Source organism: Anser anser, assembly GCF_964211835.1.
Source record: "Anser anser genome assembly, chromosome: 3".
Lineage (NCBI taxonomy): Eukaryota > Metazoa > Chordata > Aves > Anseriformes > Anatidae > Anser > Anser anser.
In genome coordinates, this window is record NC_139722.1 from 97364440 (window position 1) to 97391397 (window position 26958).

The following is a 26958-nucleotide window of genomic DNA, read 5'->3' on the forward strand; positions in this document are numbered from 1 at the left end:
CGGCCTGACCCGCTCTGCTCTGTGGAACTGAGGTTCGGGCCCGCCTCACAGCAAGGAGGGACCTTGCGGCCGGTCCTTCTGAGGCAGAGCTGTCTGTCCCTGGTCGCAGTTCCTCCATCTGCCCTGCCCAGGCTCTCCTTCTGAACCCACAGGCCTGATGCTTGCAAAAATCTCTTGGTTCATTTGAAGGCAGCTCATGGAGAATGGGAGAGATGAGAGATGGCTGGAGAGTCATCTTGTGTTTCAGTTATTTTAGCTGGTACCGGTGAGGTGTGGACTTCCTGCGAGCAGGTGAGAATTGAAAGCCCTGCCGCCGCCATGACTTGGATACCAGCGCGCTCAGAAATGAGGAAATTACTGCCCTTTGACTTATGATGGGGATCAAAACAAAACAAAAAAACCCCTCCTATTCAGAGAAGCGAGTCCTCAGCTTGGCTGTTTCAGGAACAGCTCCATGATGATCTCAGTGCTCCTCTGATTGGCAAGTTGGCCATCCTTTGAACTCCTGAGCTCTAATGAAGCTTTTTTTTTTTTTTTAATATGAGCTCTGGTAAGTATGTTGTTAGCTAATCAGTTAAATATCCTAGGGAAGGCTTTGTGGCTGATGATTAATTCCGGTAATTAATTCTGTTGTTGAACTGGGGTTCAACGGATAACTGTACTGGTTTTACTTCAGAATTGCTAACCTGAGGAGATGTGTTGAAACTTTGACTTCGTTAAAAAGTTAAAGCTCTATTAAACTTTAGCCTAGGAAATGAACCTTTTAGATCTATGTTATGTTGTTTCCATGCCCTAAATAAATCCATGTAGGCTGATCAACAGCGGATACTTTGGTTTTGAGTCAATCCCTGCTTTTCAAGAGTCATCTCGGAGCCTGTAACATCATCTGACGTTTAGCTCCCTTGTGATGTTGGGTTCAGACTCTTCTGCCTCTGTTCCTCTTTGTGCGTGCTGCATTTCTAGCACAGCATCACAGTACTGGTGCCATTTGTCTAAAAGATAAAGGTTTTTTACTCTTAAAATAAGGCAAAAAAGTATAACCGTATTAGTACTTTTGTTTATAAATATGAATTATCCTTTTTGAGCTGAAAGCATAAGAAGCACTAGGTTCTAACAACTTGTGCTGACTTAACTTCAATGGTGGATTTTTTAAATATTCATTAAATGCTTTCCTGTATATAAAAAACAAAACAAAACATTTTTATACTGGAATAATGAGTATCTGATATGACAGCATGGAGCAAAAGTTTATTATGCATATACAGATGAGATAAGTTAACTTGTTTAAACTGTATTGTAGACACAGTGCTCCTGCTTTTGAAAAAGTTTCATGACTCCATATAACTATATCAACATGTTTCCATAGTTAATTTCCAGCCTACAATTATATTATCTTTTGTCTAATGGAACATCATCATATTAAGTAAACTAATAACCATAATGTTAATGTTGCTGATGCTTTATTAGATACTTTAAAGAAGAAAAAAAAAGGAAAACAAACAACAAACCGCAATCCTGCATTCACTTAACCAGGATATATTTTAACTCATGAATCTTCTTTGTGAGGGGAAAATCGAGGTTGCATTTAAAGTACTGCATCCAGTGCTCGGAATGGACCAGTATACACCAGCATGCCATACTGGTGCTTGTGAGAACATCAAATACACGTATTCAGTGCTCCTCAACACTTCTGTACAAGGAGGAAAAAATGCTAGACCAGGACTTCTGACACACATATATATGTCTATGTTTATGACACAGATATAGAAATAATGGCAGTGACTATAAATGGGTGATGAGGCAATGTAATTATTTGGAAAGCAAAGGAAGAAGTAACTACAAGCCTTTAGTTGGTAGAACTGATATCGATTTATTTCAGGATCACTAATCATCATGCTAAACAAAGTCAGTTGTTGTTAAATTTGAAAATGTCACCAAAAATCAAGGGTATGGTAAATAATGACGTGTCCTTTGTCTCACACAGGATTAATTCCCTTTTTGTATAGGCTTACATTTATATTATGGTAGCACAGACTGGTCCACCTCTGTATGTTATGCAGAGAGAAGGACTTAACTATGTTCTGCAGAGCAGTTTACATTGGGAAGGAGGTGGGGTGATGGTAAAAAGCTAACAAAATACAGACTCCTTGTAATGCTACTAAAAGATTGGATGCAGTCTTTGGACATGAAAGCTAAACGTGTATGGTAGGAGTATATAGTATTACCAGGGTATAATGGCACCAAATCATTACTTGAATACTGAGTCCACTACTTACGTGCCTGCTTCAGAAAAAAAAAAAGCTAACAAAATGTTTTCAGAGAGCTGAGAGATCGATTACAGTTGGAAAACCTGTTTTACTGTTAGGTAACTTCTTTTTTTTAAAATAAAAAAAAAAAAAGCCTTGCATGCTTACTTTAAGTGACGTGTCTGAGCTGTATTTTGCAAATACCTATAGAGGATAGAGAAGGTACAAAGCTCTCCTGTTTAGCAGGAAGAGTAAGTAGCAAGATGGAATAGCTGAAAGTTGAAACCAGATGAATCTGGACTAGTTGTAACAAATTATTAAATGGTGTGAATTTCTCACCGAAACAATACCCTTTGGATGTGATGGATACTTTATCACGTGCTTTTGAATCGGCAATAAATGCTTTCAGCAAGGGGGACTATTGCTGAAGAATGTATTCTGGACTTCAGACAGTGATATACCTGCCTATAGTCCTGTGGCCCACCTGGGGAGGAAAGCCAGCCAGGTGGTCACAGGGCACTCTTCTGTTTTCAGGATCTGTGAGAGAGGGATAGAGACCACCTGATGTGAAATGATGTTACCCTCCAAGTCTAGTGTTTGTGTATGTGCTTTTATTTGTTCCTGGTACCACTTATAGTAGGCTGGTCTTTCTTTGTTTTGTTGTTTCTTTTCTCTTCACCAAATCTGCTGCTGTTTGGGTTATGACTCAAAAGGAATAAAACAGACTTGAAGTCCTGCTCACCCATCCTTCTGAAGAGGGGCATCTGTAGCTAAAGGAAGATGAGTTTTGGGGGGGGTTTTGCCGGAGTCAGATAAATGAGGTTTTGCATCTGTACAGCTACCTTGTTGGGGAAGAACCGTCCAGTAAAATAGAAAATGAAATACTGAATGCTGTTTGTAAAGCAGCAGCTGTTCAGACAAACTTATGATCAAGTGCTTCATGCAATTTTTGCTTGATCTTGTGGGAAATAGGTGTATCTGCATGGGCCATGGAAATGTACTAGGAACCCTCTACCTTTTAGGTAGGTTATTCAGATTCATTCTGTGTCAGTCACAAATGGATTTATTTTTTTTATGGCAACTGTTTGTTTACATGTATAAATAAAGTTTGTATTAATCTAATCTCCTACTGAGGCATATTTCCATCACTGTGTCAACCCTGCGGCACAGTTTGTGTAATAACTGCTGCCCCGAGTTTTCACAGAAAGGCAGAGGTCACATGTGGAGTTTCCTGTCAGCTTCTGCATTTGCGTCTTCAGGTCAGAGCAGAGGACACAAGGTAGAGCCGTGCAACACTACCCAGACAGTGGACTGGAGTTGCCAATTCAGTATTATTTATGGGAGTGAAAATAAAACGGATGCGCAATTTAGTGTTTTAAATGACTTGCACTGTTTTGTTCCCAGAGTGGCAATTCTTGTGTCGAAGTCTCAACACAGAAATCTGTGTTGGTGAGGAGACCGTTTGTGGAGAATGAGGTGGTGTGATTTAATGAAAATTCAGTACCTGTTGCGCTTCTGATGTTACAGCATAGCTTTTGTTTCACTGATCTTGGTGAGAATGGCGGAGAAAATGCCACTGCCTGTTTTGTGGAACTGTCTCCACTTATGACGCATATTTAGCATGAATAATTTATGGTACTTCATTGCAAATGGAGTGTTCTGTAGTATATTTGTAAATAATGAATTCTTTATGGCAGGACATCTGTGTCTGTGCTCTGTGGATCCTGTGTTACAGAACTGGTTTTCTAAATATGCTTCATGATAAGATAGCTATCCTTCCCAGACTGTAATAAAGTACTTTGTATTCCTGCTCTATTATCCATTTTGACTCTGGCTCATAAATCATAAATGTATAGGTAAAAGTTTGTGCTGTTTGTTGAGAGTTGACATGATGTTGATTTTCTTTTATAATAAGAAGCCAGGTATCCTCAGACATTCTGATTTTTTTTTTTGTGCTGTGTAAAATCAAGTTAGTGGAGGACTTGTGTGCAATATAAATTAAGTTTGCTGCTCCTAACTTTTCTGAAGAGTACATGTTTTTATAAGACAGTGCTTTAATTCTTATTAAGTAAAAAAAGAAAAATGTTTCTGGCATTGCCACTGAGGTAATGAAAATGCTAAGTATAGTGAGCAGCTCGGAGTGGTCATAAGAAGACGTGGGGATTGGCTGTTTGTCCCACTATACGACTTTAGGACTAACTTCTTCATATGCTTATCTGTATGACTTGAACAGGACTTACCTGAAGGCTTGATTAGCATAGGACTCTTGTACAGTGAGTTACCTAGCAGGAAGGGAGTGAAACATCTTTGGATTTTTGGGATAGTCAGTGGAAGCACGGAGTATAAACCATCTCCTGCATACCTTCTGCAAAATGTTATTACTTTATTTTAAACATCCTCTTGATTACTCCTTGCTGAGGGGTTGTGGAAGGGACCTGCTCCACCTGGTCCCTTCTCTGCCATTTCCCAGCACAGTGCCAGTGAGTGCTGTTTGTATATTTGCACGTGCCTTTGCAGGTGAACGCTCCTGTGTTGCCATCTGTCTGTGATCTGGGACATGAGAAAACAGTCTCAAGCTGTGCCAGTGGAGGTTTAGATTAGGGACATGAGGAAGAATTTCCTCAGAGAGGAGGTGGTTACACATTGGTATGGGCTGCCCAGAGAAGTGGAGGAGTCCCCATGCCTGGAGGGAGACGTGGATGTGGTAGAAGGGGATGTGATGGCACTTGGTAGGTCAGGTTGATGATTGGACTTGGTGATCTTGAAGGTCTTTTCCAACCTAGATGATTCTGTGATTTTATGATCTCTGGTGTGAGTGCGGGGAAGGTCATCGGCGGCGCAGGAGGAGCTGCCATCTCGGGGGACCACAGCTCTGCAGCCCAGCAGAGGGTCCCTGAAGGGCTCACTCTTGCCTGCACTGACTGATTCTTTTGGGCAGCTGTCCTGTCAACCAAGTCATGGAAACGATTCAAGCTGGACAAAACATTTCCATGAGGAAAAGGCTAGTTTATAACCCAGCCCATGTTAGTGGGCTGGTGCATCGCGTGGCCTACAGACAGTCCCTGCCAGCTGGGCAAGGGGAGCAGATAGCTGTCGGTCTCTGGTGAAAAATGAAAATTAAAAATAAAATAAAAACCACACACACAATTTTCTTTTGGCAAAGAGAAGGAAGGAGCCTTTCACTAAATCACCTCCTGCGTACCCTGCCTCCATCAGCGCGTGGTGCCCTGCCGTCCTCCTGTCTCCCACCCGCCACTTCTGCTCCCTTCGTGTCTCCCCGTACCGACTCCCCGGGACTCAGCACCGGTTACCGGTTGTCACTGACTCGCTCCCGCCGCTAATTCACTGCCGAGCCCCTCGGTTCCTTCAGCAGGAGAAACGAGCCGGCGCTTGATGCCCGTCTGCCCCTGCGCTGCCGCAGTTGCCTAGCAGCCGCCGGGCGGCACGGCGAGGAGCGCGCTCGCCCCGTGCTGAATCATCCGCCAAGGGACACGAGAAGACAGTTATTACTGGTTACACTCCTTAACGTTTTTTTCCCCTCCCTCTCTCGTTCTCTCTCCTGCACGCACGTACATGTGTGCTTGCCCTCACACACACACAGTTAGCTGCCTCTGCTCGACGGCTTCTTTCCTTCAGTTTCTTGCAAGATTTAAGATGGAGTCTCCCGCATTTGGGCAGGGCGCTGAACGGCCCCGTGTGGCATAAAGCAGTGACCATAGCCCTGGTCGCTGCCAGCTTGGCCCATGCTTTCACAAACAAGCTGCATAAGTTCCCTCTGGTCTCTTGGAAGGGTAGAGCTGGTGAGATGCCTCAGCTGACAAGGCTGCAGTTTTGGACATCAGCCTCTTCAAGTTTTTCCATTTTTGGCTGCGGGCCACTCAGCACTTCTCACCGAGCCCTGACAGTCGCCCTGCCACAAGCCCACCTTTGGTAGTGTGAGGCCTCCCCGGCCTGAGGCTGCTTCCCTGAGGCACGGAGGCCCCTGCTGCTACCAGGGCGAGGAGAGAGCAGTGTGTGCCCTGCCTCGGCCACCCTGGTGCCGGCTGGTTGGAGGCTCAGGCCATGACTAAGGAATAAAAACACCCGCGAGTGCTGAGGGGAGCAGCAGGTGGACGAGGATCATGGTGTCTGCTAGATGGCCACGGCGGCTTTGGTGAACGAGAGGGATGGAGGCACAGGTCTCCAGATGAGGATGTGAAATACCTGAGCCTGTCTGCATTTGGCCCACAGTTCTCACCAGCCATAACGGCGCTTGATGTGATTTGGCACTTCACGTGTCTTTTGGCCATCCTGTCTTCCCAATTCTTCCACATTCCCCTCTTTCCCTCTGAAGGAGCTCAGCCTCTCTCCCATGATGCTGGAGTCCAGGCTTTGGACAGGAGTCAAGTTAAAACAAGCCCAGGCTAGATTAGTCTTGTCTGTGTACCAAGATGTCATTTGCAGAACGTGTTTTGTTCCAGAGGGTTTTCTGTAAGTTTGAGCTGGAGGAACAAAGGATGAAGAACGTCTGTAATCCCTGGTATATTGAATTAAATAGCTCACTGCTTATCTTGCCGAGGTTGTAACTTGCCACTACTGTTCTGGAGCAAGGACTGTCTTCAGAGTGATACGGCGTGCATGCCTGGCGTAGTCAGATCCCTCCCTGCTTCCTTCTCCCCCATGAACATTTATTTCTGACTGACACCTCTGACTAAAGCACGAGTGAATGATGCAAACAGAAGCTGTTGGGTGTAGTAGGCGAATGTTTAGCCCGTTTCATGTGTCATTATACCTTTTGTTTTAAGACAGGTTCCTAGATGGTCATGAAACTAAAACTGGAGGAACAAACTTATGATTTATATGAAGAAATACAGTGGATACTGCTTGGATTTTCTTTTAAAAAGGATAATTGTGTTAATTTGCTTGAGACACAATTATCTCAATGGGATTGATTTGTTTAATTAACTTGGGATGCCTGCAGGTTAAATAGTGAGTATAAATAGGAGGACAATGGGGAATGCATCATTCATGTTTGTATTGCAGAAGCATTGACTCATATGTAAATGAAGTGCTGCAAGCCTGCCAGGCTAACCTAGTTCTGGTGTGGTTTCAAGATACAGAAATCTCATACTGTCATGCATAACACGGGGTTCATACATTCAGGAATAAGTTGACGAAGAATGTGCGTTTTAGTACTAATGACAAAAATACCTTGCTCCCTTTGTCAACACGCTGCATGTGAACAGTTTTGTGAATGTTGCAACGGGATGGTGTCTGAAGGAGGCCGTTTGTGCCAGACCACTGCAATGGCACTGCCTTGATGTGACCCAGCTGCTTCTTGTGTCTGCCATCTCTTGCGAAGCAAGTGCAAGTTTTGTTCCAAACACTGCAAAGTCTGCTCTTGAGCATAGAGAGCAGTATCTTTGAATCAGCTACACTGGGTCCAGCATCCCTAGGCTGATACCTCATAGCAAAGCGTTATATATCCTCTTGTTCCCAGCTTCCTCTGCCTTACCGTATGGAAACGGTGCTATGGAAACTTAAAGAACTAGATGAACTTTAAAGTCCGTTCCAACCCAAGCCATTCTGTGAAACACCACTCGGCACTTCTGCAGAGGATTAGGTATCTTAATGGACCAGGTCTGCAACCCGCGCGTGTCCTTTTCCTACTATTTGGAAGGGCAGTACTAGATACAAATGGTGTTTGTCCTAAGGTAGCAGTTGTGTTGCAGCCTCACTGGGGAGATTCTGGACCAGTTCTGGTAGTGTTTGGTCCTGCACCATGGAAGTCTTGCACCCTGCAAATCTTTACCCTGTCTAAAGCAACTTACCTCGTTGTCATGAGCTATATAAAACTTCAGTCTTTCTCTGAATCTTTGAGGTCTTCATTATAGCTTGCGGCAAAAGATGGTGCAAACTGAGCACTGAATAAAAATAAAATGAAGAACAACAGAGCACCACCACAGAACCAAACCAACTAAACAAACATACATTTCCTTTTAGCAGCTGTAAGTGTATTGCCATTTCAAAGATGCCCTTGCTTCTACATGAGGAGAGTGTATAGGAGCACTGCAGTCTCTTCCAATTCTATTTTTGTATATCCTTGATAATGTATCCATCTCCTGTTAGTGTAGTTGCTTCAAACTTCTCAGCCTCTTCTGTACAGGAATCTTTCTTTGTCCCTAATTATTTTTGTCTCCATTTTCTGAACCTTTTACTACATCTGCTGTCTCTTCTCGAGATCAAATGATAAGGGCTGAACACAACATTCTGGTGGAAACGTGCTACTGACTTGTGCTGTCGCACAACAGTGTTGTCACCGTTTTCCCTTAGATAACCGTGTGAATGCTTTCGTCTCTAACATGGAAAAAAGAATATTTCTCAGCTGTATCTTGGCATATCTAGCAGTGGTTTTCATTTATTTGCTGAAGACTTGATTCAAATATTGAGTTGCTCCAAGTTGCTGTTAAACCCAGCAGTGAGTTTTGAGTGCTTCACTTTTTTTCATTTAAATGCACTTTGCTTTTTATTGATCTGTAGCAGATTTAATTTGCCCCTTGGCCTGGCCTTGTGTGGTTCATCTGGAATTCTTTCCAGTCTTCTGTTTTTGACCAACTGTAAATAATTTTATAATCTGTGGAGTTTCAGCTGTTCAGTGGTGGATTTTTTGTTTTCTTTTTTGTGTGTGTGTGAGGGGGTGCCTTCATGTCATTCCAGTTTGTTCAAGATTATATGAAACATTGCTATCCCTGGTATAGAGCTGAGGGCGTCTCTCCCATGATCTTTTTTTGCCTTACTGAAAGCTATTTCTTTTGTTCTCATGTATTTTCTTTGTCTCTCAGCTGCTTTCTAATCTACATAAATGCTCTCCCTAATAAAACTCAATTTTCTTAGTAGCCTAAAAGGATTTCGTCAAGTATTGTTTGCAAGTCAAATTCACAGCCTTTTAAAATCCGTACTTATGTTGACAAGTCCAAAATACTCATGAACAGTAAAGAGAAAAGTAGGAAGGCTTTCTCTATTGGAGAAGCTAAGCTTGAAAAATCATATCCTGTTGGAAATATTTAAATTAAGTTCATCGAGTCTGTAGCTCGTCCACCTTCAGGACGCTATTGCCTCTGTTTGCGTTGCTCGTTGTTATATCTTAAATGTTTTATTTATGATCAGTCCTTTTTGAATGCAGAAGACCATTTTTCTACATCTTCCAGGCTATTTCCAGTGACAGTAATAGTCCTGCTTTATTGTGTGTCTACCTGAAGGAGAGTTGTGGTTTGATGGGGGATGGTGTTGGTTAGGGTTAGGTGTCTTGGCTTCTAGCTGGAGGTTCCTCAGCTTTTCCACCATACGTGTGTCTTGAATCCAGGATACTTCTATTTTGACCACTGATGAAAATACTGGAATCGCAGAAGAAATGTCATACTCCTTCCAGCTGTCCATCAGTCCTCTGGGTGCTATTACCCTGCTTTGAATGTGGGCTTTGACTCTTCTTGGGCTTAACATAGACACTGTTTTGCCCTACCTTATAAATGTATGTTTCTCTCCTTCCTGTAAAGTAGGGTTTACCGGGCTTTTGGCTATAGTTAAGTTTACTGAATAATGCCAGTTTATCTTTTTCAAGTAAATACTATGAAGGCAAGTAGTAGTAACTTTATAGCATCTGTGGTTGTTACGAGGTGTTTTATTCCTCATTGTAGCATCCCAGTCTGGTTGGGTTAGCGTAGGATGGTAATACCTGAGGATGGTTTGAGATCTGTTGAGGGACACCTTACATAAAACATGTAAAAGATTTCTTAGAGTTTCTTCGAAGCTCAGGAGTTAGGTCACAGCAATTGTTCTTCCCAAGACAAAATTTCTGACCGAGGTATGTAGCCTGTAGTTAGTGGGTTTTGTTATGTAAACCAGTACTGGTTCTGCCTTGAAACCGCTGTAGGAAAAGTTCTTTGTACAAGGTTTGTTTTTAAATCTTTTACAGTGTTGAAGCATTAAATAGCTTAACACAGCAGGAGCTTATTCTTTCCAGTCCATAGCTTTCCCTTAGAAGAAGAGGCACTTGGAAAATGATGCTGCACAGACGAGCACGGGCACACACGTGCATGCACACAACCTAGACGGCGGCGTTAGTTCAACTTCGAAATGTGGTGAGAAGGTAAGGAAGTGGAGGGAGCAACACCAGGCTAGTCTGATCAGGATGTCCAGCAGTCTCTGTATTTAACCTCAGAAACCATGGAGTGCCATGCTTTTGTACTAACTGCATGTGTTCAAAGCTACACTCAGGCAAATCAAAAGACTTGTACTACCCCATAATATTTCTAAATTACAAACCTCTCACACAGGAAAGATGTAACATGCTTTCCTACAAAATTACAAGCGAGTTTCTTCCAAACTCCTCAGGATGGTGTTGACCGCAGAAGTTGCAGGCGCTTTGTTCCTGTATGTTGTTCTGAATTGGGACAACTGAATCATTGTGAGAGGTGCATTTAACAGCTGTGCAGGTTTTTTGAAGGTAGGCTTAGAAATTTGAGTAACGGAGTGTAGTGGACTAGCGTAGGCCAGCTAAGGAAAACTGTTTGGAAGGAGGAGGTACCTGTATGACAGCAGAGGCCCTGAGGTGGATTTAGGGAGTTTGTTGATTCAAATTTGGAGTTTATTTTTAAAAAGCTTTCCAGGATAATGTTGGGAGACTATAAAGAACCATCAGGAATGTGAACGAAAAGCTGCAAAAGATAACAGGTAGAGAAAAACCTTCTGAGAACAAGGATGGTCTGGAAGAGGATCAAACAAAGTGCTTCTGGATTTCGATGTAATGGGCTGTATTTTGCTAGTCCTGAATGCAAAGCTCATTTTTTTTGTTTTGCTTTTACTGCAGAAATGCTTTTTGTTTTTTCTTCTGTGGTATTTTAGAAAGCCACATCTTCAAGTAGAATTGAGTTGGACTTGCTTTTGTTGTCGCTTTATATTGTTGATATTGAGTTATCTGCTTATTGGATGCGTGCTTTTCATGCATACCATCTAAGATGCCACCGAGGGATGGTATCCTTGAGGGCTATTTTCCATGTGGTTCTAAAAATAACATTCTGAAATTGAAAGTGCTTTTTCCGTATTATTTTGTAGGGATTGAAATCATTTTTCCCCCTTTCAACTGAAGTGCAGAAAATAGGTTGACTGAAAGGCTGACTATCAAATGAAATTTGTGCATGTTTTAAATAACTTTTCACATCGAATCTCCAGAGATTTTTCTCCCTGTATCTGCAGAAATGTCAGTGAAATTTATCTTAGTCCAAGTTTTTACCAGGGAGAAATCTCAAAAATGTGCGCATTCATTCCCTCCGCCCTTTCCTCAGTTCTCCGCCAAGTTGTGCCTCTTCGCCCTTCCCCTGGGTGCTTCTTCCCAGTGCTGCTTGCCCAGATGAGTTTAGGCTTGGGACGGACAAACACATCTGCTTTCATCAGCCAGCTGTGACGCTCCTGTGTGTGCGGATTTGTGTTTGCAATAAACCTACTTGTTTATCGTGGCTGGTTTGTAGAGATGGAAGGAGCTTCTTAGCACTACAGAATATTCTGTGCGAGGGGAGGTTGCTACAGTTAGGAATAACTAGTTCATAAAGTAGGACAAAGCTGTTTTTACAGGAAAACTTGCTCTATTTTGCATCTGTTTCTTTTGAGTGATGAGTGAAAAAAATCATGATTTTTGCTTTTAATTCTGCGAATTCCTGTAATGTTCAGAAAAAAATGTGAATAGAATTTACAAGATTATTGCAAGATTATGCAATGGTCCCATATTTGTGAGCAGTTAAGGGAAAAAAAAGTCACTGCTACTTGTACTGTCACTTAAATATGATATGAAAGAGAGACACTTCCCTCCCCTGCTTCCTGCCTCCTTTTATGTTCTTTGCAATATGAATATACTAACATCTATTTGAAAGTTATTTTTGTCACCTAGGCCTTCTTCTTCACATCCACCTCAGAAGCAAGGCGTGCATCTTGGCACTCTGTGTTTGTTTAATTTAAGGGAGAGCAAAACTCATTCAGACGACGGCAAGAACAGGAACAATTGTGTGCCTGAAAAAAAATGATGGCATGCAATTGTTTACCTCACCTGTAAGGTGTTTTGTAATCGCTTTTTTCCCAGATCCAAAAGATAATTTCCTAGGAGATAACAGTTAATAGATGCAAATACTGCGCGAATTATACTCGCCTCAGTCTACCTTGTGCTACAACAAAGGAAGAAAAAGAAAATGGATATTGGTCCTTGTTCTGCAGTGCGTTGAGGGCCCTTGACTTGCCCTGAGGCAAATAAACAAAATGGATAGATACAATGGAGTAGAATATTTTTTTTTTCCTCCTTTCCTTCGGCTCCTCGCCACTTCTGGTTTTGCATAGATGTGATGGAACTGTTGTTTTTGAGTGTTAAATAATATACATACTTATATAAGAACAAGCTCTATCCATTTTTTGTGGGAGTGGTACTGCGTGCTGGGATTTTTTTTTTTTCACCAGCCACACGACAGCAGCTTTACGGGCTGCTGAGATTCTCGCAAAAATTCTCCCTTGCGGCGCTGCCCAGTGGAAAAGGCCAGGTGCTCGGCGCCGGGCACCTCGTGCCGTTCAGCTGGGCTACGGCGATGGTCGAATGGCACACGCGGCGCTTCGGTATGTCCCGAGCTGGTTCTGATATAGGGGGTTTTAATGGGGGGCTTTAATGGGGTGGGTGGGCGGCCTTTACTTGCCTGGCTGTTTGGGCACAGGGCGTGCTTGGGGGTTTCACTTGGGTGGGTGGGTTTTGTTTGTTTCAGCGTTAAATAAAATTCATAGTTCTCCAGTGTAACAGCAGAGCAGCGTTGGATCTTTGCTGTTCTGCCTTAGAGGAGCCTTTACTTTGTGTTCAGTGCAGTTGCACCTGCCTTGTTGCAGCCTGCTTTCTTGTAACCTGCAGCAACTTGCCGCTTGTCTCCGTTAGCGATGGGTGGTTGGACCACAGCCTATAGAAAACCAAATGACGTCTGGCCCCTAGAAAGCTGATATTGATTAACTTAGAGGGAAAAGGGTTCACAGAGCTCACTGTCATTTCAGTTTATGGTATAAACTGCAGAAGCCAGCAGTATTAATAGCGGTAGTTATTAGGAGTTACAGTTCTAAGGTCAGGGTCCTGAGTTGGTCAACTAATTTCCTTAGCAAGACTTGAGGGCAGCTCAGCAGGAGCTTAACTTCAGTGCCCTGGGTCGCTCACCTTCTCTGCTGGGAGCTTTGTCCTTTTCATTGGCTGTGTGGGGTACCTGGAGGGATGAGCCAACCAAGCTGGCAGCGGTATGAGTGGCATCTGCTTCCCCAGTGTAGTCAAGTGGGACATCTTCAGAGAGAATAAGGAAAGCATTGGTCTGAAAGACTGTTTAAGTAGCTTGCCCAGTGGAAAATACTTTTTTCAGCAAAGAAATGTCCTTGAAGGAATGCTTGCATCCTAAAGCAGTAAGTCCCTGCATTTCTTTCTTCTGCAAATGCAGCAGGCCTTTGTGAATTGATAACAATCAGCTCCTAAATCTGCTCACCGTTAAGAGCAAAACACAAACTGAAACTACTCAGTCAAATGGATTGCAGAAGTAACACACATCACTTACTCCTTTTGGTGGAGTGCTCGCTAGCATCTGAGCATCTGCATAAACAGATCCCTTCTGCACCGCTAGCAGCTGTTGGTAGGCATTTTCTAGGATATTAGAAACTGCCTCAAAACATCCTGCCAAAGGAACGCCCAAGATGTGGTGGGTTTCTTTTTGTTGTTGTTGTTTTGTTTTGTTTTTGGTTTGATTTTTTTTTTAAGGCATTTCTTTCTTAAGTGAACTGACAAACCAGAGAGGAGAGCGTTTGAGATAGCGTGAGTGTTTGATGCAACCTCATGAATTTCAAGAGATGGAAAATTTTGGATCTGGCATGATTTGGAAAAGTGCTGCTGAGAGGCCAAACTTATTTCGTTTCCATTTTAAAAATGAAATGAAAAATTGCTCTTAGAGTTTTTCCCTATGATTTTCCATTGCTGAGTAAAAGTGTAACATCTTGGCCAGGGCCAGTAGCTGTCGGATGGAAGTTTAGCCTGGATGAGTTCATTCTCATGTGGAGGGGTTGGGAGAAATAACGTGGTGCAATTCTACTTTTTTCTATAAAACCCTTTTACTGAACGAGCAGGTCTGCTCTTTCTCCCCGGAGATCATGGCTTATGAACATGGCAGTAGTGAGAAAAGTTGTGGGTTCATCAGCCGGGGAGGAGAAGGATGCGGGCACTGCAACTCCAGCCTGTGCCTTGGTCATCGGAGGAGGACTGCACAAGGTGGCCTGCAGGGGCTGCGCCTTACACAGCCTTACACCTCCAAGTCTGAGGCACCTTTTCAGGGCTTTGCTGTTTGAAGACACGAGGCCAGTCCTTGGCGAGCTCCCCTGGTTTCAGGGAGGTGTTTCAGCCGCCCTTGGGAGGTGTTAATTGCTTGTGACCTGCTTGTGTACACTGGTTTCTCCCACCTGTGTGCTTCCACAAGTCTTCTCCGCTCCTGTGCACCTCTCCTATCCTGCTCTAGCTGCAAATAGTAAAAAGGGGGCCGAGCAGACCCCACCCTTGCTTTTTAGGACTCTTTCTCAATCTGTCTGAAATCAGTGAGGGTGGACTTATGAGCACAAGAGGCAGATTCCTATCTCTAGTGGTCACTTGTTGGTTTTGAGGGCAGGGAGGATGCTTTTAATTTTATAAGTTACTGTTGAAGTATCTATTAAGAAATATTCGTATATTTGTGGAAAAAGAACTATTTTAGATAGTTTTTTGGGGTAAATGTACTTTACATTTAAGTAATGTAAAATTACAACTTTTTTTTTTTTGCCACGTGGTCTTTCTGAATGCATCTAACATGATCGTTACTCATTTGTACCATTTGTTTCCTGTCTAATTATATAAGTTAACAAAGCACTCCAGGGTTACCTTTACTTTTATTTGCTTTAGAAATTGTACCATGAAAAACGTTCTCGTTGGGTTGCCTGCTGCTGAACTGAGAGCTGTAAATAAAGTGGTTTCTAATTGAAAGACAGGAGAACCACAGAAGCATTATAATTAATGCGCTCTCTGTTTTTTCTTTTTCTTTCTTTCTTTTTTAATATTACTGCATGTCTTTTTATAAAGCGAACCAAGTTTCTCTTCCTCCTAGCTATGCTTACCTTGAAACAGCCACTTGTTACTGAACCAAGTACGCCAGAGCTCTGTTGGACATTTGTAACCTTTTATATATCTGCCTACCTCTGATGCCATTAAAGTTTGTGTACGCTGAGCGGTGCTAGGAGGCATACCAAAAGCTACCTTTTCACCTTTTTTTAAATTTCATAATTCACTTATGAAGAAGAACGCTTGTAGACGGGAGTAAGGAAGAGGTATTTTGTGGGAAAGCATCCGTGTGAGCATCTTGTGATCTGCAGGCAGATGTTACTGAGAACTGATTTGCTGTTTTTGACTGGGAGGGTGGGCACATTTTGCCACTTGTGTTTTAATGGAATACTCCATCTGCTGTCTAGCCAAATCTCTTTCTGAACATGACGGTTTGTGCCAAAAGCAGCATCAAATCAAGAGAAAAGAGGTAGCGTATTTTCTTCGGTTCTCAGTAAATGTTAAAACCCAGTGTATCTGAGCGGGTGGGCGACTCCAGATCTCTTTGTGTATCTGCTTCCTTGCTTATTTTAAAACATCAAATACATGTAATTCCAGTTGGTTGCTAATTTGGAAACAGAGGCAAGTATTCTTTTTGTTTGTAAATGACTGTTTTGTTGTACTTCAGTTCACCAGTTTGGTATTATCTGCTTTATTCAGAGAGTTTTCATCACAGAGTACCTAATGTGTTGAATTCCTGCCTCTCGTGATGAGTGTTATTTTTACCATTTTTTTCCAAGACAGGTGCTATGCCACTAAATAAATATATATGTGTGTTCCAATGTTAGGAAGATACAGCATGTCATCCATTCTTAAGATCTAGAATTTGTAATACTTATGCTCTTTGCTTTAATCATCTGTAGTTATATAATTTTTAATTTTCTGATTCTCTCTACTGGCATGGCACTATTTTGTTCAGATACGACAGTCATGAGTCATTCAGAAAGTTATTTGATTCAAATGGATGATTTTTTTTTTAAGCACCATGGGGAGGAAGGAGAAAAAACTCTTCTTACTACTTCACCAGAGATAGGAGTAGGAGCTATCAGGGTCTTTCCTTCCCCATGCTTGGTACAAGCTATCAAATGCCAATAGCCACTTGAGGCCAGAACTGGTCTTCTGTGGTGAGCTTTTAAGCATGGGAATGGAGTTAAAACCCTGACGTTTGTCAGGGTTTTCCCTCTTATTTCAAGTCTTACAGTTTAGGACTTTCCACAAGACTTGAACCTGCTGGAAATTGTGACGTTCTGAACTCCAGAGCACGTTCTTCCGATCTTAACCCAATACTCAGGAGACTTCATCTGTTTGAGGACACAACTAAAATGAGACCAGAAATGAATCTACCATCTTGCTAATGATTTTGTTGTTGTTATTATTTTTTATTGAGCAACATCGTATTGTTAAGAACCTATAAGAAGCTCAGAAACAGACGTGAGGTCTGGCAACTGAGTGTACCTGGAAATGTTCAGGTAGTATGAACCAGAACCCCCTTGCTGACTAGGTGTCCTACGCTCGGGGACATCTAAAGTATGCCAGTATCTTGCGTGTGTGAAAAACCTGTACCTTGGGCAGCAGACCAGTGAAGTCACATCCACGGAGTTAAGCTACATGTTTTTCCCCAGGTTAAATGAACTGTGTAATTCCCCCAAGAAGTAAAAATAGTGATCAACCACAGGCTGTAGGGTGAAGCTGCGTGGCTGTAGCAATGGAGGAGGTAAGCAGAGCATATTTGCTGTTCTTTGTGCTGTGAAAAGAATGAAGAAATGTAAGCGTTCACAGATCTTGCCTTCCTCGGTAAATTCATCAGAAGCCTCAAACTAGAGAGGTCTAAGGTCTAGCCATCTCAGGATTTCATGACTTAAGTAGCACTGTGTTGTCCAGAGACAATTACTAGTAATGGATGTAGCTTGAATTTGTAGCCCAGGATTACTGAGAGCATGGCAAAAACTAGTACTCTTTTGATGATCTTTTGTCTCATGCAGTAACTTTTTATCCAGATATCAGGACAAGAAGCCTCGTCTCTGAATCTTCCATAAAGACAATTTGATTTTGCAGTTTTTTATTTTTTCTAGGTAGGTCCATTGCTTATTAAAAGTGAAAGCATTGTTTTGCATAAGCCGAAATAACATTACGGTTGTTCTGGCCTAATTCTTAGCATCTGAAAGAAAACAAATGCTTGTACATTAGTATTTTGAGGCAACTTTAAATCACATGTGCAGTACTTTCATTGTACGTTAGCAGTCCTTCTCGTCCTTTTAACTGAAACATGGTAGTAAGAACTGTCCTTTGCAAGATAAAACAACACTTGTAGTGCTGAAGGCTGTAGACGCATCGGAGAAAGTGCTTGAATAATATTATAGCCCTCCACGAAAGGTCTCTGCTTGAGATCTTTGTCAGGTATGACCATGGTTTGAACATTTACCTGACACTCGTGCAGGCTGATGCTTTCCTCCTTTGGATGAAGCCTTGGAGGAAGGCTGCTCAGGAACGCCCCAGCACTGTGCTGGGTTCGGACACCACGTGTGTACCTCAGCTTTGCTGTTGGTAAGTCCTGACTTCCAGTGCTGGGACCTGGTATAGTTCTTTTAAGAGAGCTCTTTCAATCTTTTATTTTTCTTCCTGGTAACATTGGATTTATTTTCATGCAGCTATTCAATTAATTATTGAGGTTGTTTCTAAGAGACGCCTTTCTTGATCTACTGTGGCTTACTTACATCAGTGCTGCAAAACACCCCACTGCCCTAACGAGACCATGCTGGAGCACGGACCTAAGCTGAGGACAGTGAGGTTTGAGCAAGAGGAGTGATGGTGTCCCTGTAATGTTGAATACCAGTGTTGTGCCTTTGGAATTTAGTCCGGGGGACAAAGGCATGGCTTCAAGAGCTTCAGGCTGCGCAGTGCCAGCCTCCACCTGGAAGCGTGCCACCATGAACTCAGCAGGAATATTTTTCATTGTGGGAGAGGATCTTGGAGACTCGTGCCTCTGTGTGCCTGCTCACGTGAACTTCCCTCCTATCTGTTGAAGCTTCAGAGAGATCTTTAGCCGCATCACTTGGCTGAGAGAGGCTGCCTGCTCGTGCTTGGTTGGCATTGTACGAGCTGCTTCTGCTTCTGCCTTGCTCGGTATGATTGCAAAGTCTCTCACTTTTAATTTCTGTTGCAATTGTTCCTACTACTGTTTTAATTGTGGTTTGTAAATCAACTCAGAACACGTCCTCCCTCCTCACTCCCCGTCTCCAGCCCCGAGTTATCTTTGCTGGTGTTTGTGGTGATGAGGACTGTTAGAAATGGCATTATCTGTCGCATACTTCAGTCGTGAAGGAGTCCGCAGTCAGAACTAAAAATACCTGAGGTTCGCAGCGTTACTCCTCAATCCTCTGGTCATGGTGCGTGTAGCTACTGTTTCTTGGGCAGTTCCCAAGGATGCGTCAGTGGGGAGGTTAGCATCCATCCTGCTCCAAGTCACAAATTACTTTTCCAGTCAGATCTCTTGGGTAGATAGATACTCCAGAGAGGCTTCAGGCTGCTGTACGTGAAAAGTGAACAGAAGGGAAACCACGAGTGTGTCAGCAGCACCATCTTCTTTCCAGAATCCTGTGATAAATCAGATAACACTGTTCTGAGAATTGCTTGCTTACTAATTATTGAAACAGCATTACCTTTTCTGCATCTTTAATTAGCATTTCAGCTTGAGTCTAGGACTTGATGATAAAGGGGCCATGTATCCTAGAGGTTCAGTAAATGATCAAAAACTGAAGTCTGTGTCTGCTTACTCTCATCCTCCAAAAAACAAAGCTGAGCTGCTCTCGAAGTAGAAATGGTGTCAGAAATAATGTGCTCTAAAGATGGAGGTTGCTTTTATTTTTTCTCCATTTCCTCATCAGATGGCTCGCAGTACATGTAAACAATGCAATAAATAAATACTCTGATAAATCCAATCTTAGCTAAGATAAGCATGGAAAATCCTTTTATGCATTTCTAAATCAGAGGATAAAATGCATCTCCTCCAAACTGGTAGGAGAATTACAGAGTAAGTCTTTAAAAGCATGGTCTGGAGCAGCCTAGATTTCCAGATAGCACACTCTGAAACTTAATATCCACATAAAACAATCGATGAAAAATGTTGATGTAAAAAATATCACGTATCCATTTGAGAGAAACTTTTTGAGAGAGCTCAAAATCCAGGGCCAGCTCTATAAAGTGGTGGCCGACACCGGCCTTGTGAACACTGCTGTCTGTGTTGGAGTTTGAGACCTGGAACGCGGTACTTGGGCATCCGAATAACCCAGTGCCTGAATGCAAGAGACTTACCTGAGCAGAATTTATGCTGGGCACGTAACCTAGTTTGTTTAAAGGTACGGGAGCTTGTTCTGATGATGTTGGGGGCCTTTTGCAGACGGTTTAGGGAGGTAATTCACGGAGGCTTCTCTAGATGACAGCAGATGGGAAATCACAGATTTTAGCAGAAGTCTGATGGCTCGAGAAGAGAGAGGAACCGGTGAGCAGACTGGGTGGTTATTCCAGGGACGAACCTGACAGGCTCGAGTAAACAGGTCTTCAGAATACGTCCCCTGCTACCTCCTAGCAACCAAAACTTTTATGAGGCTCATTTGGCGCAGATCCACTTGCTTGGAGGGCAATTACGTGTAATTCCTGCAAGAATCAGGTCGCTGTGACCTCGGGCAAAAAGGAGGCTTGAAAGGAGAGATGATCCTTGGGCTCCCTGTTGCAGAGCCCCCAGTTCCTCGCCGTTGTGCATAGCGCTGTGCCAGGACACCAGCTGGGCAGCAGGGGAATGCAGGCAGAGCCTTTTGGTTCTTGAATTATTATGAAGGATGACTTGGTCAACCAGTATGTAAGGTAGAGCCATAGATGACAGGCAGGTTTATCAATATCACCTTCTTGTTACCTGCTTAATTTGTTCCTGGGAGAAGATACGATGGTGTTGAGCTGTGCCTGCTATCCAGAAGGTTTCTTCCTTGGTTCTTGTTAGGTGCTCTCTGGAAACTCCTTCCTAGTATTCTGCTAAGAAGCTAGTTGGCAGTTTTGACAGAAATACGACTTTAACCATTCATTTATTTAAGTCCCCTTCCTTAGGATGCTCTTCTGTGGTTTTTTTTGTTTGTTTGTTTTGTTTTGTTTTGTTTTTCTCATCAGTTGTCCACAAAATAAAAAGCTTAAAAACCAGAACCAAAAAAATACCCAAAGCAAAAATAAACCAACCATGTAACCCATGGCCAAATAATTCTCCTTAGTCTTGGAAGGGAGAAATTACCTTCATCTGTATTTCTCTGCTTGCATTTCTCTCAGGTAAGTGTTAAGCAGGATGAACTTGCTCCTTGTAGAATGTTATTGATGCTGAAGTGAGAAAGTAAACAAAGTATTCCTGTAAGGTGTCCTGTGTGCTTTATCACAAGCTGACAAAATTGGAGAGAGCGTTGTGCTGCCAGACATGCATTTAAGGTGGGAAATACCTTGAGAGCTAGGTTAGAAGGACTGGGAGCAGGTATGCTCTGAAAGTTTAGGCAGTCCAAGACAAATTGTAGAAGCCCGTTCTCAAAGCATCAGAGCTTGTTTATCTGTGCCAATGGGAAAATCAGGCAAATGTTCACAGCTTAACCTAGGAGATCTTTTGAGAGCATTGTTGTTGTTTTTGCAAATATTAAATGCAAAATCTGGATTCGTTACAGAAGTGCGTCCTTATGTTTTGCTTACTTCACCATTCTCCCTTGCCTGTAAGCTAAAGTCATGACAATACCAGAAGGCATAGTCCTTTTGCCTTTTTTGTGGCACTTCTGGGTATGTGGAATACTGGGAGAGGAACGTGGGGATCAGCAGATAGCACCTTCTCCGCAGAAAAGTCTGTACAGGGGGAAGAAATGGATTTGTATGGGGATGGCTAAGGACTTTGAATATAATGAATAAAAAGATACTCCATGGAGCTAATACTTGTGGGGAATAAATTCATCACACAAAGTTGAGAAAGCTCCCGAGTGTCAATGTTCCTCTGAAAATGGTAAAAGTAATTCTAAAAGTTGAATGGCATGGCATTTAATTATGTGAGGAACCGAAGGGGCTAAAAAATAATAACCTGGTATATCAGAAAGCAATTTAAAATGTAAGCTAGGGAAAATGGAATATTTCTGTCACAATAAGATGAATTCCACCACTGACTGCATTGATTTAGTGCCTAGAGTTTTGTTGCAAACAGATCTGTAACTATGGAGGAAAAAAAAAGCAGACTTTTGTTCCTTCAACCTCCCAAGCCAACCCATTGCACTTCTCAGCAGGAATGGAGAGGAAGATTTGGATAAATACACAAACAGGGCTTAAGAATTTAATTAGCTCTGTTGGTTGTTCAATCTCCAGTTGTCTGATTTAATTGTCCCTTTCAAAGGGATCATTTGAAGCAGAGCTCCATATGCGATGTGAATGTCAGTAAACTAAGCTTGTTAGTGTACAGTACGAAGGCCAAAGCTGAATTCTTGTGGGTATTCACAGCCTTCAATAAATAGTGCGACGGTTCTGAGGAGAAATCGTTCCTTACGCCCACTCGCCCTTAAGATGTTTCCCTTCATTTCAGAAATGAATATTCAGTTAAAAAGTTATTATACATCTTGTCTTTCAAAATATTCTTGGCGCTGCATAGGAGTCTGCCTGCAAAGGGGTGGGATCTTTCTCCTCCTTCCACCTTCTGCATGGAAGATCTGGAACCGAGCAGAGCCTGGTAGACTTCTAGGTTTGTCTGCTTGTTTGTTTGGCTTCCTTCTGGGCCCGCCAGTGCTCCTTCCTCAGCGCTGGGCCCCCTGCTCCAGCCTCCGAGGGCAGAGATGGCGCGGCGGCCTGGCGTGATAGCTCCAGGCCTTCGGTTGTCGGGCTCTTGACTCTGTCAAACTGAAAGGACGAGGGCTAAGGCTTGTTACAGGGAGTGCCTGCTGGATGATGTATCTTTTATTTTGAGCGAGGGGGGAATTTCATTTAGGAGAGTGGTTGTTTTCCAGTAATTTTGCTAAGGGAAAGTGTAGTTTAAGGGTTTTTCAGGGAAGCGGGGTTGTTTACTGACATCGTTCTTGGCGATGATTTGTTTGAACAGTTTCAGTCGCCTCATAGTTTAAGTAAGGAACTGAAATCTTTGCAAGAGTGTAGGCTTAGGGTATTAAGAATAACGAAAAGAAGGGCTGACAGAAATGTGTTGCAGGAGAACTCCTTGTACTGAGTGATTGGATGATAAAAAGCCAGAGGAAATTGCTCGTAGATAAATGAAAGTAATGCATGTGGGAGGAAGGGGGGGTCACAGCTCTCCGTACGCTGTGATGAATTCTGCACCAGGTGTTACTGCTCTGGAGAGGTTTTGTACTTACAACAGTTCTGTAAAGATGGCAGCATAATTATCGGTAAAATGAGTGTCAGGACTCATTTGTGGAGGAATAGAAAACAAAACAGAAAGTGTAAATGTGCCTCTGTGTAAATGTGTGATGTTCACCTGTCTTAAATACTGTGTGCGGTTCTGGTACCTCCTCACCTTGCCTCTTACCTCCCCCACTCCACAAACATTGTAAGGAAGGAAAATCTAAAGTATGGAGTCACAAAACCTAGTAGGAGACCTCAGTCTGGAACATGTCTGACTAGGAGACCTGCAAAAATCCTGAATGTCAAGAAGAAAGGTATGGAGGGCGAGTGTCCACCGTCCTTTCTAGGAGATGAAGGAGCCTTGGGTGAAACAAGCATGAGAGTACTAGGTATTTTTGTACTAGGTAGTTTGGATTTTGGTACTAGGTATTTTTCATGGTCTTTACCTTACCGATATGATGATGGCACTTGGATTCCTTCACAACCTTTCTGAGCTTTTGTGGGTTTTTGGCCTGTGGAGAGGAGAAGAAATGGGCATGCAGGAGGAGGTGTGCTTTGCAGACCAGAGGGAAGCTGGACAGAAGAGAGCTGAGGTGAGGCTGAGGAGGGCAGCCTGGCTGTGTGCCAGAGTAGTGAAGCCTGCTCTGAGAGAGGAGGAAGAACATGGACCTTGGACGCAAGATCACTTTTGCAGAAAGGACTGGGGAATGGAGGGAAAGGAAGGAAGCAGCCGAGCGCAGGAGCTGTAGAAATGGGCAGGCAATCCTCTGCCTATTGAAACACGCTTCCAAGGAGGGGATGGAAACAGGAGTGTCAGGATCTGAGATTCTGCTGTCAGCAAATGCCTGTCAAACTTGTGAGCATTGTGCCAGCGCTCCTTCCCCCAGCAGATGACAGCCTATTACTGGTATAATTTTATTTTGTTCACCTTGACTGGTCTGTGTTGAGGCCGTGTTACAGACTGAAGAACCATTATAACTTTTAGACAACACCTCGTAATGGAATATTCTTTTTAATTGACACCACATAGGTTAGAAGATATTAAGACACTCTCAAGATTAAACACCAGAATGAAAATACGCTTTTATAATGTCATTTTAGACTTGTTTCACAGAAATGCGCTTTTTGAGGGATCTATAAACTGCATTGTTTTTTTCCTTACAACATTCCTGCCTAGCTTGGTGCATATGATGGACTTGCTAAGAAGACAGATTAAACATATGTAGAAGAAAGCTGTGTTGGATCTCCAGTTCATTTGCAGCAGTTGTTTGAAGTTATGTAATAACAGATGCAAGAAATGGTAGTAAAGAATATTTTCTCCTGGACAGGATGAGCTGAACCCTGCCCAAGGGAACTGGGCCAGTGCCACAGAGCAGCCATGTGATGTGGTCATTGAAAGTGGGCATCTCCTGGGCAGTCATCAGCTACATCTGTGGTGGTCTCTTCCCAGGTTTCGACTTGGTCACCTGTTTGTTCTGTGTGACAGGGAAGCATCTAACTCGATGCCTCAAGCTCAAATCAAAACTGCTTGATATATAATCTAGTGAATATAATCTAGCGTTGTGCAGTATCTGGTATCTGAAGTGCTGGATCCTACATGTAAAAAACTACTTGGTTTTGGAATTCATAACTATCTGTACCATAGCATCTCATCTGTAAGATGTGCCATTTGTCTAAGAGATTTGCTGTGGAAATAAATGTAATGCAATATTGTTGGAGCATTTAGAAGTTGTAGAAATGAGCATGTCAAAAAAAAAAATTGCGTGCATGAAGAATCCTGTCCTCAGAAGAGAATTTGAATTTCTAGAGGGCTTTTCTAGGAAATAAGGTGCAGTTAGAAAGCTGAATGCCAGGAAGACTGGAATAGAGACTGTGCACTCCTGCAGTGGTTAAGTGAGCCAATTTAATGGTACACAATCGATGACAATAGTTCTGGTACTTTCAACATTTTGTTGCTGTTTTTGCCACTTGATATTGTTGTCTTTGTTGGTATTAGTTGTTACAGTTATGTACTCAGTTGTGGTTCTTACATTTCTTACCTTAAGGTGGCTTAATTTCCTTTCCAAAAAATAATTTAAATACTGTTTAATTGCGATGGACCAATTCAGATAAAAGGATGTTCTTGGTCACCCTTGTAACAGAAATAATGGCAAACACAGTGGAGAAAACTCTTGTATCTCGTTGGGTTAGAAGAGGTTTGTTCAACTTGTGGGAAGGTTATCAGCTGGTATCTGTGTGTGGTTAGTTCGACTGCCACTGGGCAGGTGGAGAAGAGAATCACAAATGACTTGTGTTCTCGTAGGGTTACACTTTGGATGCTCTGATGGTATGTGGGGAGTCTGAGTTCCTAATTGCACATCAGTTAAGTTCCTGATGTCAAATGATGTAACAGTCCATCTTGTTCAAGTAAATATTATTGTGTGTCCAATGTTGTTAGACTCATTTTACTTTGGTAGAGGGTATGTGTACCCTCATCTTTGATCTGTTGTTCTTTTAATGTCTAAAATCCAACATGCAATTGCAGCTGTAGCGTTACTTTTGGAAGCATGTGGCCTGTGCCGGACAAAGATGAGTAGAGTGCAGCGTATTTGCCTGGCGTTGCCTTGGTGCCACCGCTCATCATGGTGGGACTGCGTTGTGTCTTCTGGATGGAGCTTCGTCTTGTCCTAACCTTCTGTTGAGCCTCAAAGCAGCAGCAGAAGTTCAGGAGGGAACCGAAGACTTGGAGCACCATGTAGTCGCAGCAGACTGGAAGATCTCTGTGAAGGCTCTTGACTTGGGGAGTGGAAGTTTGCAGCAAAAATGGCTGCCCTGTAACCTGCGTGTCTTTTTCCTTCTCCTGAAATCTGTTGTGTGAGGGATTTAGCACCCACTGATTTAGCCCTTGTTAGTTGTCTTCCTGTGATGTTTCTCAGTAACTTGCAGGTGGGAGGAAGCTTTGGGTTTCTGGGGTTTAACATGGCTGGTCTAAGTGCGGGTAGCTCCCTGTCAGCTCCCTGTCCTTTGGTGTTTTGTCTACAGTTTACTGCCATCTTCCATTTTATCCCTGGAAAATATACCTAGTTGAAATTTCAGTGCGGAGCTTTGCTGATCAATATGTTATAAGCGTAGTCAGGTTCAAGAAATTGCCTTCATTACTATCTTGAGATGAAAAATTGATTTAGTTGCATTCTCTCTGTGCTAATTCGTTGGTGCTTTACATTCCCATAAAAGGTATTAAGAGCTCCTTATTTTCCAGCAGTGTCATCAATCCTAATGAAGAGAGAAGAATGAGAATTTATATTGTGTGTATGGGATAGCTGATCTCTGACTTAGCTCTTCATTTGTAAATGTTGCTGAAGCCTTTGCTTCTCTTCTTCTTACTGTGCTTAGGTTATAGCTGGAGTCTAGGGGCTGGGACAGGAACAAAACTGAAGAATATGGTGAAGGAATACTAATTTGTACTGCTTTTTAATCAGAACTTCAAAAACGAGATGATGAAAATTTAATGAAAGCTATTGTCAAGGAATTAAAACGTTGTTTGTGAATTTGTTTGGTTTGGTCCTGCATTAATTAATATTGGGACTATTTTTAATATTTATCAGTCATTAGTTCACTATTTCTGGCTCTGAAACGTCCAAAGTTTTGTTCTTTACCTGTGGCGTTATGCAGAAGAGCTTTGCACGTGCCTGCTAATTTAAATACAACTGCGTGTGGGTATTCTTGTAGCTCTGCTGTTGAATGTGAGTGACTCAGCGGCATAAATGAACATAATGAACACAAATGAGCAAAAAGGGGGTGTAGTGGGAAAAGAAGCCAGAAGAAAAAAAAAAAAAGGAAAGGAAAGGGTTTTCTTGGGCATTCCTGTTGTTGCTTTTCCCACTGTCCGTAGGGCTGGTCTCTGTAGGAAGCTGCCAGGGATGGTCTGTCTGCAGAATGCTTTGGCATTTTTAGGTTCAGTACAAGCGCTCGTTGTTCCAGAGCAGATGGATAAACTAAAAAGCAAGCCGAAGTGTGTACTGTGACTGTGGTCACTGCTTATGATAAAGCAGTTATTTTTTAATGATGTTTAAAAAGATCTTGGCAAGTTCTAAACAGCTGTGTTGAACTGAAAAAAAAAAATAATGCTTTCCCTTTTGTCTCTGCTAAAGTTAACCTTGGGTTTTCCATACACTTCCGAATATTTCCTGTTCCAAACACAGGCGATAGTAGTCAGTCCTCTCTGAGATTCAC

At 42.6% G+C, this 26958-nt stretch overlaps 1 protein-coding gene and 1 long non-coding RNA gene across 5 annotated transcripts in view; one reads left to right on the forward strand and one right to left on the reverse strand.

Moving 5' to 3' along the window:
- The window catches only part of TRERF1 (transcriptional regulating factor 1), a 108097-nt gene that overhangs the window by 49253 nt on the left and 31886 nt on the right, over nucleotides 1-26958 (forward strand). The gene's annotated exons all lie outside the window — the stretch shown is intronic.
- LOC310896745 overlaps nucleotides 1554-26958 on the reverse strand; it is a 34896-nt gene continuing 9491 nt past the window's right edge. The window contains exon 2 of the long non-coding RNA XR_014581810.1: nucleotides 1554-25998. This is a non-coding gene — a long non-coding RNA (uncharacterized lncRNA). The remainder of the gene's footprint in view (nucleotides 25999-26958) is intronic.